Below are 17,396 nucleotides of genomic sequence, written 5' to 3'. Positions count from 1 at the left end.
CTCCTCAGGGAATTTTGTCTCCTCAGGGATGCCAGGCCTGTGAATCCTACCAAGCTTAGTTATGAGACACATTCAAGTGCACAGCTCAGCCAAGATGACAGCTGCCATAGACACATGAAACTGCACTCATTGTAGCTTTATGAGCCAAACCTTAGGTACATACAGGATATTGAATGCCTAATTATAGAGGTGGAATTAGGGGGAGATTTAGCCACCTCTCCTTTACTTTTTTTTGGATCTAGTCCTATGTTCCATTAGCAACAATTAAGCCAACAGTTAAATACACCAAACTTCTCCATTGTATTGGCTGCAGACAACCAGAGGTTCGTTAATCAAGAGGGAAATGAGTGGGTGCATCATCCTGCAGGAGGACAAATGTTTCTGTTGAAAATATTTTGATAGCTTCAATCAACTTTACAACTTTTGGTGCAGACAAAAGTGAATTCTCTAGGATAAGGAGACTGCTATCATCTCCAAGAGATGAGATCTCTACACAAAGACCAACTAAAGATGAAACTAGTCATCTTCCCGAAGAGATGAATATTTTCATGAGATGTATGTTAGCATGGGATGCATTAGGTAATCTGCTCTAACTCAGGCCCAGCCCTGAAATTAGTCAGTGCTCTTACTTTGCTCTTTCAAGACACCTGTTATGTGATTAAATGGGTTGACACTTCAGTTTTGTTTATCTCTCTCTCTCTCTCTCTCTCTATGTATATATGTATATATATATATATGTGTGTGTGTGTGTATGTTTGGGAGAAGGGAACAAGTAAGCATCTGTGTTTCAGACTACCATTTCTACTTTTCACCTCCTGCAATATGCAAGCTTCTGAAAGAACAGATCATGCTCAGTTTTCTACCCAGGTTATCAGCAAAACTGCATAGTTACACCTCATTGCTTCAAGAGTAGATGCAACGTCTTATAGAGAGAAGTCCAGTATCCTATTATTCAAAGCCAGAGTGAGTGTTCTTAATCAGTTTGTAAATTACAGTAAAAAACAATAGACAGCTTTCAGAAAAAAAGTTTATCTTATGCTAGTGTATTAAACTATTTCTAGGCTTTAAATTGTGCATGGGTTGTGAAACCACATACACATTTTATAGGTTAAAAGATTCCTTACAATTTTTTCATGATTTCTTTTTAATAAATCATAGTCTAGTTCAAGTATTTTCTTACCCACTTGTTTTGTATATAAAAATAAGACAGCTGGCAAACAGAGCATGTAAATTTTAGTTTGTAGCCCAATTTCTAGCATGTGAAAGCAGATTCTGACAATAGTACCAGAGACTTGAAATTGAGCATGGATACCTAGACATGAATTGGTACCAGATCAGTATTTTTTTTCCCCATTTGTTCATTTGCTAGACTCAATTTGATATACATGGCAAAATCTCAGAAATGACAAGGGCGAAAACATTTTTCATACACGCAAACCAACTATCCAACCTCAGCCTACTAGGAAATGTGGTTGCAAAAATGTTGTGAGCTCCAATAATTTAGTAATCAAATGCAATCAAATGAAATAATTTAGTAAAACAGAGCAGCAATTCTGCTGCCAGATTTTACTAATTCTAGAACCAAGAAAAAAATATTTGAACCAATTTGTTAATTTGTTAATTTGTTCCAGTTCTTCCAGCTTAAGTGGGTAAGAAAATAGTAATAGTATAATTTATCAGGTGTGTTTCATGTGGATGCAAGCTTCTGACTTCAACACCTGTGTTTGGTCTATCTGTGGAATGCATCCCATAGTTATAAGAGATCTTACTGCAGATTATAGGAAGTGCCTGATTTATTCTTCCAGGGGAGCACATGAACTTCTGTGCTTCTAATGATGGGAAAAAAAAATTGTGTTTTTACAGCTTGCCATATAACACTGAAGAAAGAAAGACACGCCTCTGAGGAGAGAAGGTCCAAATCATCTTGCATTTGAATGAAACTTCCCAGTAAAAAATATTTTAGTCCACTGCTATTAGAAGTTATTAGAACAGAGATAATGAATCCAGTAAAACACTGCTGCCTACGGCACCAAGAAGTCCATGGAGCACCATGAAAGCTGCTGGAAACCTGCTGCTGTAGGCACGGTCTGTACAGCCACTGGAGCTTGGCTACAACAGAGGCATGCATTGGTTTTCCTGCACTGGACAAGCATACCCAAGACTGGGGTGCCAGTTGCAACCACTCCAGGAAAGGAAAGCCAGTATACATGCTGTTTGAAAATGTCTATTTCCACACAAGAAGCCTGCAAAATACATTTATATTCAGGAGCTGCAGATATCCTATGCTATCAACTGACTTCTTTTGCACCTTTAAGCTGCCCTTTTCTGTTCCAAGTTTTTTTTCCTCCCCTCAGTTCTTTCCCACCTCCTGCTCCCTCTCCCCCAGTTAATATGTTGCATCTTATTTCATGCTGTGACACTATTAGTGGAACCTAATCTCCTTGCTGAAGTAGACTATTAGTGTTGGTTGGGGCCACTTATGAGGTCATACACTCACACAGCACTTATCTGAAGTAAATGCCTTGTAACTAATCAGGAGAAGGTAACGTGCCGTCACCTTGCCCACAGATCCCCAGCACCCAAATTCCACTCATTTACAGTGAGACAAACCCTGAGCAGCCCAAGCTTTTTTTTTTTTTTTGTTTTGTTTTTTTTTTTTGTTTTTTTTTTTTGTTTTTACATGACAGAAGCCATAGCCCTTAAGTGACTAGGATGGAATGAGAAGGGAATAAACAATTAGACAGGGCTGCTGGAACAAATCCTCCTGTTTCATTTTTCTTCTTCACTTGTCTCAGCGGGAGTAGTTTTACCTCCTATTGACACCCATTGTGCTCTTGGCTGCTTGCTATGATGCAGCTGTTTTTTTAATGCCTATCAACCCTCTGCCTTTTTACGACACAAAGGTGACTTGTTAATACAAATGTTGTTGAAACCTTAATAACAATGAGCCCCAGTTTTGATCAATGATATTGCACCTTGGCAGGGAATGTATCAATGCTTATGGATTCATTTAAAAGTCATCTGCGCTGGGTTGCTGTTTTCTTATTTTATAAATCTACACATAAGAAATATGCCCGCAGTGTTAGACTGACATTTCTAACTCTACTGGGTGCAGTAATACAGTATTATAGTTCTACTGTTTCCTGTGATACCTAGTTACTCTCTTATCTACCATCTGCTCCAGAGACTACATTTAAACAGAAACTCAGTCCACCAATGAAAACCTCAAACCCCAATTACATTCAGTCCTCTTAAAAAGGTACATTGATTCACCTGTTCTTCTCCCAAGGTGCTCCCAAGGCAGTACAAAAAACAACATGATTCTCAGAGTCCTTTGTTCTGTTATCAAAACCTCAGACCAAACAAAATGTTGTCACCACACAAGCCCCAGCTGAACTGTCACTGCATTTACTAAGCAGTGTGATAATGCCATTTCAGAAAGGACATTATCCATCAAAGTTGCGTATGGGAATGGTCACACCTCAAAAGGCCGTTGTGCTCTAGAGAAAATTACAGTCATCAGAAGTGAGACTGTTTCTTCTTTACTTTATGGCATCATTACATGGATGTCGGTCTAGTCACAGCAACAGAGGTATGCTAGTGCAATGTGATATTAGATGAAAAGCAAGTCAGGAATAAAGAAATTTAGTCAAGAGACCCATGTACGTAAATGACAGTAGTGTGCTTAATCCCTAGAGGACTGCCATTTTCAGATGGGAAATCAGCCTGAGCAAACTTTGTTCCTCAAATATTATTAGTTCTTGATCACTATATTCTACAGCATTTCCTACTTCATCCATTCAGCCAGAGACACTGGCATTGGACAATACAGGGATTGGTTTGCCCAAGAGAATAAAATTGTTTGGTGTTCAAAACATAAAAGCTGAATCATTCAGAAAGTGAGCTACACAGCTATTGTAATTCGAAGTAGTGAACTATGTAACACAGCTGCTTTATGCTTTGAAAACTATTTCCAGTGTTCCAGTGTCATATATTCTTCACTACAGATCATTACCCTTGCATGAAACTAATCAACATCACAAATTTAAGTTAATCTAGCAAACAGACTGTTTCTTATTATAAAATTATTAGGTTGTATTACACTGTTTTAAAAATCTGCATAGGGATTAGCTGGAATTGACAAGTGACAACCACAAAAGCTAATACCTGATTCAGAAGTAGAAGTTTTTAGATTTTGTACCTCTGTATTGTTAACAATAGGGTCTTTTTTGGACCTTTGGTTTATGCTAGGACTGTGAGTCACTGAATATTTTATGGTGTTCAATGAACTACAGTATGAGTCATTCATCAGCTTTCAAGTATTTTTGGAATTGTGTTATTTTGCTTAAAATTGCAGAAAATCAAATAGCAGAAGTGATAAAAAATGCAGCATTGTAGACTTAATAAGATCATGTGATGGAATCAGAGCATATATACATCAGCAGAAAAATTAATTTAAGCAAAAATTAGGCCTCAAAAGGAAACAAGGGATTCAACAATGAATTGTTAGAGCGTTATTGTATTCTGAGCAGGATCCATTTTACTGGAGCTAGTTATAGTTGCCAAAAAGTTCTTGCCTCAGATGGAGTCCGTGCTTACAATACTTATTTCCATACTCTGCTGCAGCCTACCATTTCTACAACATCCTGCAGACATTCATGATTTTTATGACTACTAACTGATTAAGAGCTCGATCATAGGAACATCAGATACCATACAAAATGCATGATTCAAAGCTAATTAAAGTTGGTGAAGTCAGCAAAGAAAAAAAATCAGCTTGGAAAGAGTCAGTCCTACTATAGACTAGGATAGAGAGAACTACTGCCTAGTGCTAGAGTGCTTATTCCTAGATTCATATAGATTTATTTTTTTTTTTTTTTTTGTCCTTTTTGGTTTGTTTTAAAGAAAGTTTAAAGCTACTATATATCATAAACAAGAGCTTCAGCATAAGGATCTGAATCATCAACATCACTGGAAGACAGGGAAAATAAATGCTTTATACAAGTCACATGAAGAGCAGTGGCAGAGCTCAGAGCTCACAACCTTGTGTTTATGATGACCATCCAACACTGCTTTTCACAAAGGTTCAAGCTAAATGACATTTAGTCATGGTTCTCTTAAGCAGACATTAGTTTTGGCTTTTAAGAAAGGCTGAACTAAAGCCATTTGGATTGGAGAAATAATGGAAAGGATTGTGTCAAAATCTGGAAGTTTTTCCTCTATTGAGAGCCAATGTTCTTGTGTCACAAGACTTTGCCTGAAAGAGAAAGTTTTCTCAGATGCATGACTGTGTTGACACTCTTATTCTTGATCGAGAGTGGCTTTTCATTTTTATTTTTTTTTAAACCCCTTACTAAGCAGTATAAACTATGTCAAATAAGAAAGAGCTCATGGGGCTTTTTTGGATAGAACTAACAAATCTACACTTTAGTGAATTCTGAACAAACCTTCCCTGAATACACAAGATCTTACAGAGTAAGAAGTTCACCAATTCTCAAACTAAAGCTTGGTCATTTGGATATCACTTGCAATGGGAGCAAAAGATAACAATCAAGCTAATTGCAATGTCCTTCACTGTTATCAAACAGTGATGGGGAGAGGGAACTGCTATTTCTAACTTCAAACTATGGCAGAGACAGTAACTTATATCCAGCTTTTCCAAAAGGATTTTAATACCCTTTTCTATTGCATATCACCAAATCAGCTACTAATGAAGGGTGTCATGCAAGTGATGAACCTCTCTCTGTCCATACAATTATTAAGAGAGCTGCATACAGACTAAAGCCTTCAGAAAGTCAGAGCTCAAGAGACTTGCCACAGCTTTTAGACCAAAACTGTCCTAAGACAATAGGTATTATTAACACCAGAAAGATTATTTATTTATTTATTTAAAATAAAATACTTGGTCAGAATACTATGACTTGTCAAAGCCTAAGAAGAATAGGGCCTCAGTTCAAATGAGACAAGGTTAGGGTCAAATATTCTAGTGGCAATGGAAGGTGTTCAAAGCAGAGAACCATTCAATGTAGAATGTTTCTGTGTCTTCATTGACCTGATAAGATTGTATACAACAAGGTGTAAATCAAGTGTATTTGTAAGTAAATGGTAACATGACAATAATTATACTAACTAATTTTTATGAAAAATTCTCTAAGAACTCTAATTGTCTTGACACAGAAACATTGTCTTTGGAAAAAAATCCCACACAGCTTCAGTATTATTGCATTTAACTGAAGATACTGAGGGAAAGGGTTTGTCTGTCACTAGAAAATCTGCAATAGTTAAGATTGTTGCTTGGACTTCAAACTCCTTCCTGTCATGCATGAATGACAGGTGCCAGTTGCAGTAGTTTTCTGTTCTCCTTTTTTGGAAAATTTGAATTGTGCTCCCCCAGAGAAAGCTGGCTGCCCACCCACATTCACAGCTACAATAAGTAGGCCTTCTACAAGCTTCCTTACCACAGTTCTTGTTTGGAGGTAATTCTCCCATTTTAAGTTTTAGAAAAATGGCTGCTTAAAAATCAAGAGGCTAACAATAAAGGGTGGGGGGAGTACTGCTTCTAGTGCTACTAAATCGATAGACAGCATGCATTAAATAGCTTTTTATCAAAAGGTAAAAAAACAAAACAAAAAAAAAGAAAGTTATGCAGAGACAAAGCATATATCTTTTGTTAACAGTTTTAGAAGAAAGGTTGCCTAGATTTTTGCTGACATTTTTTTCTCTGAGCGAATCTAACAAAACATTCTCTATTCTGTTACAGCATTTATCTCAGTTGGTCTAGTACATCCTGCAGTCATATCACTCACGCTTGTTTCAGGTATGGGTAACTTTTCCATTAATTATATTCCAAGCACATGTATACATATCAGAGCTGTTGGGATGTCTATTTCTATTAGTTTAACAAGCCCTGGTATTAATGAGATTGCTCTATAATTGAACCTTTTCATGGGTCCCTTGGTGATGAAATTATGCTAATCTGAATTTGCAACCACAAGGCATCCATCATACTTGATCAAATAGTAAACATCAACAGTGATATGCTAGGAGTGTAAATGTGCTGTTAATTATTACAGAAATGAACAAACCCCATTATTTCATCTTTATATTTGTGTGACTTAATAGGATGGGTGAAGACAGAGTGTATCAGACTTCCACTATGTGGCAGCATGGTCCACTTAACAGAGCTTGTAAATATTGTGATATCTCAAAGGCCTAATATACTCTGCGTGCATAAGAGAGAAAAGAACTTAGATATATTTCATCTGCTGTGAGTCACTGTTGTGGGAAACAGAGATACTGATCAGTTACATACCTCTAAAAGAGAAAAAGCATCTGATTTTGCAACTGCTATAATTGTTCACTTCTAAATGTGTGGTTTGTGGATCACCAAGGGTTTTAACTGAGGAACATATATCTCAGAATATCTGCCGTGGGATGATTTATATCAACTTCAAAAAAAAAAAAAAATGTTTGTAAGCTTAAGCACATAAGATCTTGTGTACTTACATTTGCAAAAACAGATGGAGTTGCAGAGTGCCTCTGTTCCTGCAGGCATCGCTTACCACCTATGGTCATAGCACACTGAAAAAAAGAAAAAATATCAGGCTATATCATGAATGACAAGAGCAAGAACAGAGCTGTCACAGTGCAGGCATCCAGATTACTATATTTTTTGGCCATGGTTTTTATTAGATGCACAGTATTTTATAACTGAGCAACTACTAAATTTCAATGCAAGTTGCTTCTATTTTTCTACATACAGAGGTGGACAGAAAATAAAAGATGCCAATACTTGTATTTTGTGTGGCAGCATTTTAGTTTGATAAATCACACCCCCAGTGTGTATTTAGTGCCCAGAGTATTTGTCTACAATCATTGTGCTGCAGAAAAAATATATTAATACAGAGATCCTAGGGTTATTTTGAGCAACAAATATACTTCAATAATGTTAAATACATTGGTGCCAGCTGTTAGGAGCCAGTATATAAAAAACAAGCATGATCATTTTATCTTTTTGAATATACTTCACTATTTTGTATATAATTGAGTATGTTGTGGTAACGATACTAATTCTAGCTTTTAACCACATTTGACTCATGTTTTGCCTTTGCCTTTTCAATATTTAATACAAGTATTTTAACCCAATTTGTGGAAAATGTCCTTTATAAGCCATCAAACCATGCATTCAATTAACACAAAAATATAGGGATAAATATTCTGCCTTTTCACTATCCGTACCATAGAAGAATCATATAATTCAATGAAAAAGTATTCAAAAATGTATTCAATAATTTCCAGACGTAGTTCAAAGTTAGTTCCCAGGACTGATGCAGACATGGGGCAAAGCAGTATATGGGACTACACGTTATTCACTCCAAGCTGATTCTACTGCCACAAAAATCAAGATAAAGTTCCTCCTGGCAGGACCTGTTCCAGTATTTACATTGTCCCTGCAAGAAAGTGGACTACAAAACCTTAGGTTGAGTTAACAAATAAACACACACACAAAAATCAACTATTAGGACAGCTTAGTAGATTTCCAGAAACATTCTCACGGGGTTTCTACTCTTAACACAGTTATTTTAAAATGTTCCCATTCTAAAACTTAAGTCTCAACTCTTTTATATAGATGATGACATTGAAACAAGATGAAAGAGTGCGCTGCCCCCCTGAGCTCCCAGGCTTATCGTGTATTTATCGACATTCTGTTAATGGCATTTTGCAGCCCCAAGACAGTTTGCCCCAACTTTCCTTTATTAAAACTGAATTATTTTGGTATGTATACCAATCATGGTCAGAGTTTCATAATATAGAAACAATACATCAAGAAGTGCAAAAACATATTTAGTCTTGCCATTTCTTCCCTTTTCAACATTTGTCAGAGGAAGCACACAGGGGACTCCTCTCCAGAAAGTGCTGTGTTCTGTTGCTGCCTACTTCAGCTAAGCAATATTCAGCAAATAGAGCTACCAGAATGTGGCTAAAGATGAGGAAGCAGACTCTTTTTCTGTACACAGCAGAGCATAGCAGGGATTTACCCAGGCATTTTTTAAAATTAAGAATTGCAAGAGAACATAATTAAAAATACCAAATAACTTATGCTGGCTATGAAAAAAGTGAAAACTGTCTCTCTCAAGGGTGTTGTACTTCTTTTGTTTTAGCCTCACTGACACCGTACAAGTCAGATGCTGGACCTGATTCTCACCTTACTTAAACTGCCACCAGTGCTCATTTCAGCAGCCTGACTTATTCCAGTTTTAAGCAAGACTAGTGTCAGGGAATTTATTTTTAAGATATTGTTTCCATCCTTCCTTTTTCTTGTTTTAGACAGCATTGCCTAATGTGGTTTCTCTCAGAAGTGCTTTTGTAACTGTCTCCTGCTGAATCAGCAGCCCCTCATACTGGTGGTATCCATGCCAGCTAGATCAGGTTCACTCTGCTCTGTGCAACCAGCCTTAAATCACACAGAGAAATCCTGTGATCGAGCTGTTCAGAGATCAAAACGTCAAGCGACCTTGAAAATTAGGGTGAGGAGGAGGAGGAACAAGGTATTCACATCTAGCAAAAAACCAAAACAACAAACAAACAAAATAAAACAAGAAACAAAAAATAAAACCAATTCAGGTTTATGTGACTTTACGAATTTGACCATGAAAAGGGTTTACATTTCCTTTGTAGGACACACGGCTGAGGATCACTGGCATTTACAGTGGCAGGCACTGTTCCTAGATGCCTCCCTGAGTCTGCAAAGTCTTACAGTGAAATCAGTAGGCCTTCACACAGAATATTCCTGCCTTCTAGCAAGCTAATGGCAAAATTACTCTAGTGAAAATGGCACTGAAGCCACTAAGAAAATCCATCCTGCAAGCGTGATGACTCTCCACACAAAAATCATGTGCTCGTAGCCCTTTCTCAACTCTTCTTGAGCACAAATACATAGCTTTAAATTTACAGCCTCAGTGAAACATTTCAATCAACTGCACAACATATGCCAAATGCTGTATGAGAACACTCTTGGCTGGTGTTGAACCATGCTGTTTTTAAATATTCCTGTTCTGCTCTTGACGTTTTCAGTGCTAGACGACCCCTGTAATCAGTACTCATCGGATCCCATTTGAAAACCTAAATTTTGTATCACCTGACCTTGTCTAATTCCAGTTTCCAGTTACTGAATTTGATTGTTATTTGTTTCTAGATTGAAGATTTCCTTCTCAGTACAGACATCTAATTCTCTAGATCTGTCAGGTAAACTAGAGTAACAACATGTTATCTTAAGTACCATATGATACAAATGCATGCGGTAGCTTTACTCAAAGACAGAAGATTATTGAACTTTCCTATCTTTATTTATAATTATATTCAATTTTATTATTTCCACTAAATGAGGTTCTTATATTCTCATCACTTTAAAAAATAAAATTTTGAATTGTTCTAACAGTTCCCAGTTTGTAGTCAGAGATCTATCCTTTCTTTAGTCATATCTCTATATAAATTTTAGTAATTATTTTCACCTCCTCTCCAAACAGTAACAAACCAAACCTTTAATCCTATTGCTTCCTTGCCAATGATTTCTAAGTATTTATTAAGTATTTCTACGTATTTAAGTATACAATCTTTATTATTAGAACAGTAATAAGTAATTATTAGGGTAATTAGTAATTATCATTGTGCTAATAATAGACACTATGCAAGTTTCTAAACTTGATAATATATTTATTTCTATTACACATTCTAGCCAGGTGCTTGATTACCTGCTTGGTTCTCCTGTTTATAGGAAGACAACTATCAATCTCTATCACAAGATTCTTCTGAAGTAACACTGATCCTTTTCTATGTGAGACCATATATATCCAAATCATGAATGACAGTAAAACAAACCCCATAAAGCAGAAATAGGCTGCAATCCTCCTCCTTTTCATCCATTCATACTTTCCTAAATAACTTATCATCTGCTGTTCTAATTTCCCAGTCATGCAAGTCTTCCCACTAGAGTTCAGTAACAACTTCGGTCAAATTTATTATTAACAACCAATTACAATCCTTAATTGTTTATTAGAAATTCACAATTGTTTCTTATCTATGTACTCAATATTGCATAATAATGTGTAACTGACTCTTAATCAGTTTCCCTGCTGACAAACGCATTAATTTGAATGTAATTTAAGAATGACTATATTACATGATATTGCTTGTTTCAAGTGCATTTCTATCTCAATAATCTCTCTTGTGTCAAGGGTATCCTTTTATACATTTGAAATCATTACAGTCCTGATCCTTTCTTGGCTGGTAGTTTCAAAACCAAGCAAACTAACAAACCAGTAATCCCAAAGTACAACTACTAAACCCAAGCACTGGAGCTGAAGACCAACTAAGGTTAAGTAATTAGTATAGATTTTCCAAAATTCTTATCATTCAGAAACTCCCATTCTGAAACTTAAAGATCAAAATTACGATCTCTATTAGTATTCTAACTAATTTATCTCATAAAACTCAAGATCTGTTAGAATGTCAAAACACTTGTATGCAGATTGAAAACTTTCAAATGAATTTATAGGAGTTATACACCACCCAAAATGATTAATGTAATTTACCAGATAATCACAGTTATGGAAGTGTTAGTTGGAAACACTGGAGGTCAGTCTGTCAAACATCAGACACAGGCGGGTTTGCCTGTCAACACTAGAACAGCCATGTCTTTCTTTAGCTAACCTGAAAACCTGCATGGTTCCACAACACGTCTGGGTAACCCGTTCCAGTGGCTTAACCATATTGAGAGCATCATTGTGCACAATAACATAACTATGGATTCAGAGCAACATATTTTAAAGATCAAAAGTGTCAGAGATTTTCAGGTGTCCTTAAAAACTGAATGTCCACCTTATTTAGGTATGGATGAGTAGATCATAGAATCATAGAATCATAGAATATCCTGAGTTGGAAGGGACCCTTAAGGATCATCAAGTCCAACTCTTGACACCGCACAGGTCTACCCAAAAGTTCAGACCACGTGACTAAGTGCACAGTCCAATCTCTTCTTAAATTCAGACAGGCTCGGTGCAGTGACCACTTCCCTGGGGAGCCTGTTCCAGTGTGCAACCACCCTCTCTGTGAAGAACCCCCTCCTGATGTCAAGCCTAAATTTCCCCTGCCTCAGCTTAACCCTGTTCCCGCGGGTCCTGTCACTGGTGTTAATGGAGAAAAGGTCTCCTGTCTCTCGACACCCCCTTACGAGGAAGTTGTAGACTGTGATGAGGTCTCCCCTCAGCCTCCTCTTCTCCAGGCTGAACAGGCCCAGTGACCTCAGCCGTTCTTCATATGTCTTCCCCTCCAGGCCTTTCACCATCTTCGTAGCCCTCCTCTGGACACTCTCCAACAGTTTCATGTCCTTTTTATACTGTGGTGCCCAGAACTGCACACAGTACTCGAGGTGAGGCCGCACCAGCGCAGAGTAGAGCGGGACAATCACCTCCCTTGACCTACTAGCGATGCTGTGCTTGATGCACCCCAGGACACGGTTGGCCATCCTGGCTGCCAGGGCACACTGCTGGCTCATACATACAAGCTCATAGATCTTACAGTTAAGACCGCTGCAAGAATTTGGTCCATGTCAACCTATAAAATTAATTTCTCTCACAGTTCATATGACACTTTCAGGTCCCTTCAGATGCAAGTAGCTTGTTTCACTCACTAGGAGGAAAAAGAAAAGGTGTTGCTCCCATGATAAATCAGTTTGTATTTTGGTATGAGAAAACAGGTATCAGGGTACAACACTGCACTGCAGAATAACTATAAGCTGAACTTTTAAAGAATTCAGAGTTCATTGGTTAACAATTCCAAAACTCCTGAAGCACACTTTTGCAGCCTTCCTAATATCTTGTGCCTGTCAATACCTGTCACCCATCTTTTTCTGGATAAATATGTCTCAATCAGTACAACTGAGATAAATGAAATGCCTGTGGATATACACATGCATTAAATAGGTTTGCATGCTCAGAATCGCTAAAGCATGAGAGAATTAGCCAACCAGAATAAAGCACAGAAATAGAAATCTTACATGAAGGGTCGATATCATTGTTTCAGTGATACCCCAAGGCGAAAGGGTCTAAAATTCTGGCTGAAAAATTTAGAAGGCAGTCTCTCAGAGAACATATATATACATATACATACACATATATCATAATCCTCTCCCTCCACCTGATGTCCACTCCTCCATTGATGCAGCCCAGGACTTAGTTGTCCTTCTGGGCTGCAAGTGCACACTGCTGGTTCATGTCAAGCATTTGTCCACCAGAACCCCCAAGTCCACCTCTGCACAGCTGCTCTCAATGAGTTCTTCCAGTACATGTTCAGGGATTGCCCCAGCCAGGTGCAGCACCTTACACTTGGCCTTGTTAAGCCTCATTAGGTTCACGTGGGCCCAGTTTTCTAGCATGTCCTGGTCCTTCTGGATGGCATCCGTTCCTTCTGGTGTACTGACTGCAGCACTCAGCTTAGCATCATCTGCAAACTTGCTGAGGGTGTACTTGATCCCACTATGTTATTGACAAAGATATTAAACAGTACCAGCCAGTACTCAGTAAAACCAGTACTGTCTTCTCCATGTCTGTTGTTACCAGTTCTCCCTTCTTTTTTATTAGTGGGGGTACACTCTCCTCAACCTTTCTGTTCTGGCCAATGTACCTATATAGAAACCCTTCTTATTTTTTGCATCTCTTGCCAGCTTTGTTCAGTTTTGTATGCATGTTGTGGGTGACTAGCCCCACAATATGGTGTTCTTTAGTGGAAAACTACAACTTCTCTCTACTGAGGAGGAGCTACCTGAAGATGACACATGGAACACAGCTCAGTAAAGCAATCAAAGACAGTCAAAATCTTGGCGCTTACAAAATGTCAGTACAGCACCTGCTGGCTCTGGAGGCTGCCAAATTCAGGTATTCCCCAAAAGGAAGATTTCCAAATTCAAAACCTCAGTCCTAATTATATATAGTGGGTGAAAATCCATGGCAGAAAGCTAAGATAAGCTGAAAAGAGCCCAATGGCTTTGTGGAAGGAGGCTTTAGAATTGGAAGTGGCTGTGAGAAAGCAGCTTAGTGTCTGGGGAGTACCAGGTGGCTTTGGAGTTGGACGAGAATAAGAAGCGGGGACTGAGGAACACCAGGAGAAACTGAGGTTGCCACATGACACCTTCCTGCCCTAGCAGAACACCCTAAATAGTTTTCAGAGTGGAAATATCCTCAAGATTAGTATAAATACATCTACCTCTTTCCCACACTAGACCATCTCCTTTAATGCCTTGCTTAGCATAATTCTGCTAGGCAGCAGTCTGCAGTTTTCAACACTTATGCATAGTTCTCGCTGTGCTAATAACTGTATCCAGTAACATTTATACTCTTGGCAAAAAGTCAGCACTGAGCAACATGCTACAGGTACTCAAGCATTTACAGCCCTTTTTAAAGAACTTGCTCTCTAATCTGCAGACCATCCTGATCTGTGACACTTCTAACCTGTTCAGAATTGAACCATTTGTTATGTTTATTCCTTTCACCACTTCACTCACATTGTTTGCCTTTCTGGGTGCACCCAACATTTTAAAACTTTTCCTGCAATCATTTCTTGAGATGACTTCTACAGTAAAATGCTCCATGGTCGCATATTGAATAAGACCAGTGCCAGCTATTGCCCTGCAAAGAGGCAGACATGCAAATGTGGTAATGTGCAGGGAAAATGGTTGATATTGGCAATGAATCAGACAACTCTTGGCTCTGTCCCTTGAAATAAACTAGTTTTAGTAAATGAATCATTGCATAGTTTTAAAAATTAGTTAACTTCTTTGCTTCCTTCACCTTTGTTTCCATCTTCCCTACTGAAAAGATTGCAGACTTCCTTATTTTCACACAAGGAGGACTACAGCTTTGCATTAAGATCAGATTCAAATATACAAAAGTCAGGAAACTTGTAACAGGTAATTTTAAGATTATATCTCACTACCCAGTTACAGAACTATTATGCCTGTTAATGCAGCTACGGCTGCAAAAGGCAACACATTTTCCACTAAAATAGCTCTGTGAAAAAGCATTCACAGAAGTCACACCCCTGAAGTTCTGCTACACCAATTCCAATTGTTTTTACATAATATTCACTACTTTATAACTTTCACCTGACCAGCCATATAGATAATACTATGTCAGGCTAAATGAGCTAATCTTTGCTGGATAGATTTCATAGCTATACAGTGGATATAGATTATGTGTGAAAGGGGGTGAACTGACATCTAATTAGATTTCATTTTAAGTCTAGATGCAGCAATTATGACTTCTGAATAAAAGTGGTTGTTATTTAGCAGGGTAGCCTAAGCAATGCACATAATTATTATAATTATTATGTACTTAATGATATCTAATAGGAGTCAGCATTGTAAATAAATGCTGTAGACTGTTCAGCAGGGTGGCCTGCACTTCACAGAAAACTAAATAACAAAGGTTAATAAATATGTTTGCAGATGATTGTTTTACAGGAACCCTGGGCAGCACTATCTGTTGGAGATTAGCTACATTAGGACTCAACAGACCAGAAAACATCCAGAATAATAGTCTTGTACCAGCTTATAGAGGCAGTGTATTACAATAGCTAAACCAAATTCCTTCTTCTCTCGGTCCCCAATTTCCCAAGTATAAGCTATACTGCTAATTTTACTATAAGATCACATAGTGGACAAAATTCAACTTCTTTCTTTTGAATGCTACAAATCTGAGAATGTGAAATCAACCAGACAAACAGTTCTTCTGTTTAAAGCTTCTATTTAATCCTGAGACTTCAAGAATATAAAATGGATACTGCCCTTTGAAGTGTGGATTACAATAGCTGCAGATGCTGCCTAACCCCTATTTGCACTGTATTAGCAGAAGAATTGTATTTATGTAATGAAGACAATGTCCATTGCTGATATGGATGACACATTATAGATTTAAAATTGCATGTGTTTGCAAAGTGCATTTCAGAACCTTCAATTTCCAACGCCCATTGTGTTTTCAATTATCTTCCTACCCAGGCAAACTAGGGAGAGACTAATCAAGCATAATGTCTTCACATACTTCCCACTATGCCTTCCTTAGAGAGGTCAAAGGGCACTGTCAGACCACTATTGCAGCTTGCTCTGCCATGGGAAACACTGGTATGATTTACAGTTTATAGCCTCCATCACTAAACGCAGCCATTAGTAACAGTATGCCGAGCTACAAAATAATTAAGCATTTTGTTAAAGTTTTCCCACATGACTTTTGTGATAAGTTTAGCATTTTTAAATTACTTTGTTAGTGGCCAGTTAGGTTCCAGAAAACAAAAGACACCAGCCTGTAGTAAATATTCCAGCAATGTATTTAAGGCTCATGTATTGATTTGAGTGTAAATATTTGGTTTTGAATAACACATGTAATACAGGCTGCAAACGAGGGGAAAGGGTATGCATCTCTCACATGTTAGTAGATGGGTTATTAACTGAATGCTATCCTAGAATAAAAGGGCGTAATCCCAACAGTCACCTAATTGCCTCCTGAACTGGAGGTTTGTAGGTCACCACATAAAAGCTATCCCCAGGAGAACCTTCCATCAGGGTTGAGAATTGGCCACTAACTCACTGTGTGGCTACTGCTCATGTTAAACTATCAGTGCTGTAAGAATGAGCACACTTTTACACTTCACCATCACATACAACAGGCACTGCCATTGTCAGGTCACCTAGGGAGGAGAAAATTTATCCAGGATGCTACAAATGACTCCATTTTGCACATCCAAAAGAATGAGAATTCTAGAAAAGTTGAAGAGGAGGATAAGAATAAAAATCATCCCTAACTTTAGATGTGCCCCTTCCTCTATTTACTGTTAGTGGAAGGTAGAACAGCTTAGAATTTTTATCCCTCTGTATAGCTACCATACACATCCCATAAATGAATAACTAGAAACATTACAACATGTGTCTCAGCATATGGTCCTTTAAATATGTGCAGCATATACCAATAACAATAATGAAATATGGCCTTTAACCTAAGTTGGGTTTATTAGAATCTACTGAAGGTGCAGCTGTCACAGAGGAAGTAATCGGTCAACTGAACATTATTTTACAACATTCAAAATGGTAGCAATGCTTTCAGAACAAATAAGAGGACTCCTTTCTGGTTCAGCTTTCAATACAGTAATAATGTGAAATTATGAAGTTGATTCAGTGCAGAAAAAGCATAATTTTTTTAATCACAATATTTTTTTAAGCCACAAATGGAATTCATTTGAACAATTCATGAATTAAAGATATGCTTTGAAATTGAGTCCAGGTTCCTAAAACCATATATAATACATCTGTACAGTAAACAAGCATTAATGTAAACTCAATTCTATTTACATTT

General features: G+C 37.7%; 1 protein-coding gene across 1 annotated transcript in view; it reads right to left on the bottom strand.

Moving 5' to 3' along the window:
- SALL1 (spalt like transcription factor 1) overlaps window positions 1–17,396 on the bottom strand; it is a 226,569-nt gene that overhangs the window by 18,298 nt on the left and 190,875 nt on the right. Inside the window, exon 14 of the mRNA XM_084533410.1 lies at window positions 7,507–7,581. The gene's annotated coding sequence lies outside the window, so the exon portion shown is untranslated. The remainder of the gene's footprint in view (window positions 1–7,506; window positions 7,582–17,396) is intronic.

The sequence above is a fragment of the Aythya ferina genome, assembly GCF_964211825.1.
Source record: "Aythya ferina genome assembly, chromosome: 12".
Lineage (NCBI taxonomy): Eukaryota > Metazoa > Chordata > Aves > Anseriformes > Anatidae > Aythya > Aythya ferina.
The sequence above is the reverse complement of the archived record's forward strand: the minus strand, read 5'-3'. Positions and strand labels throughout refer to the sequence as shown.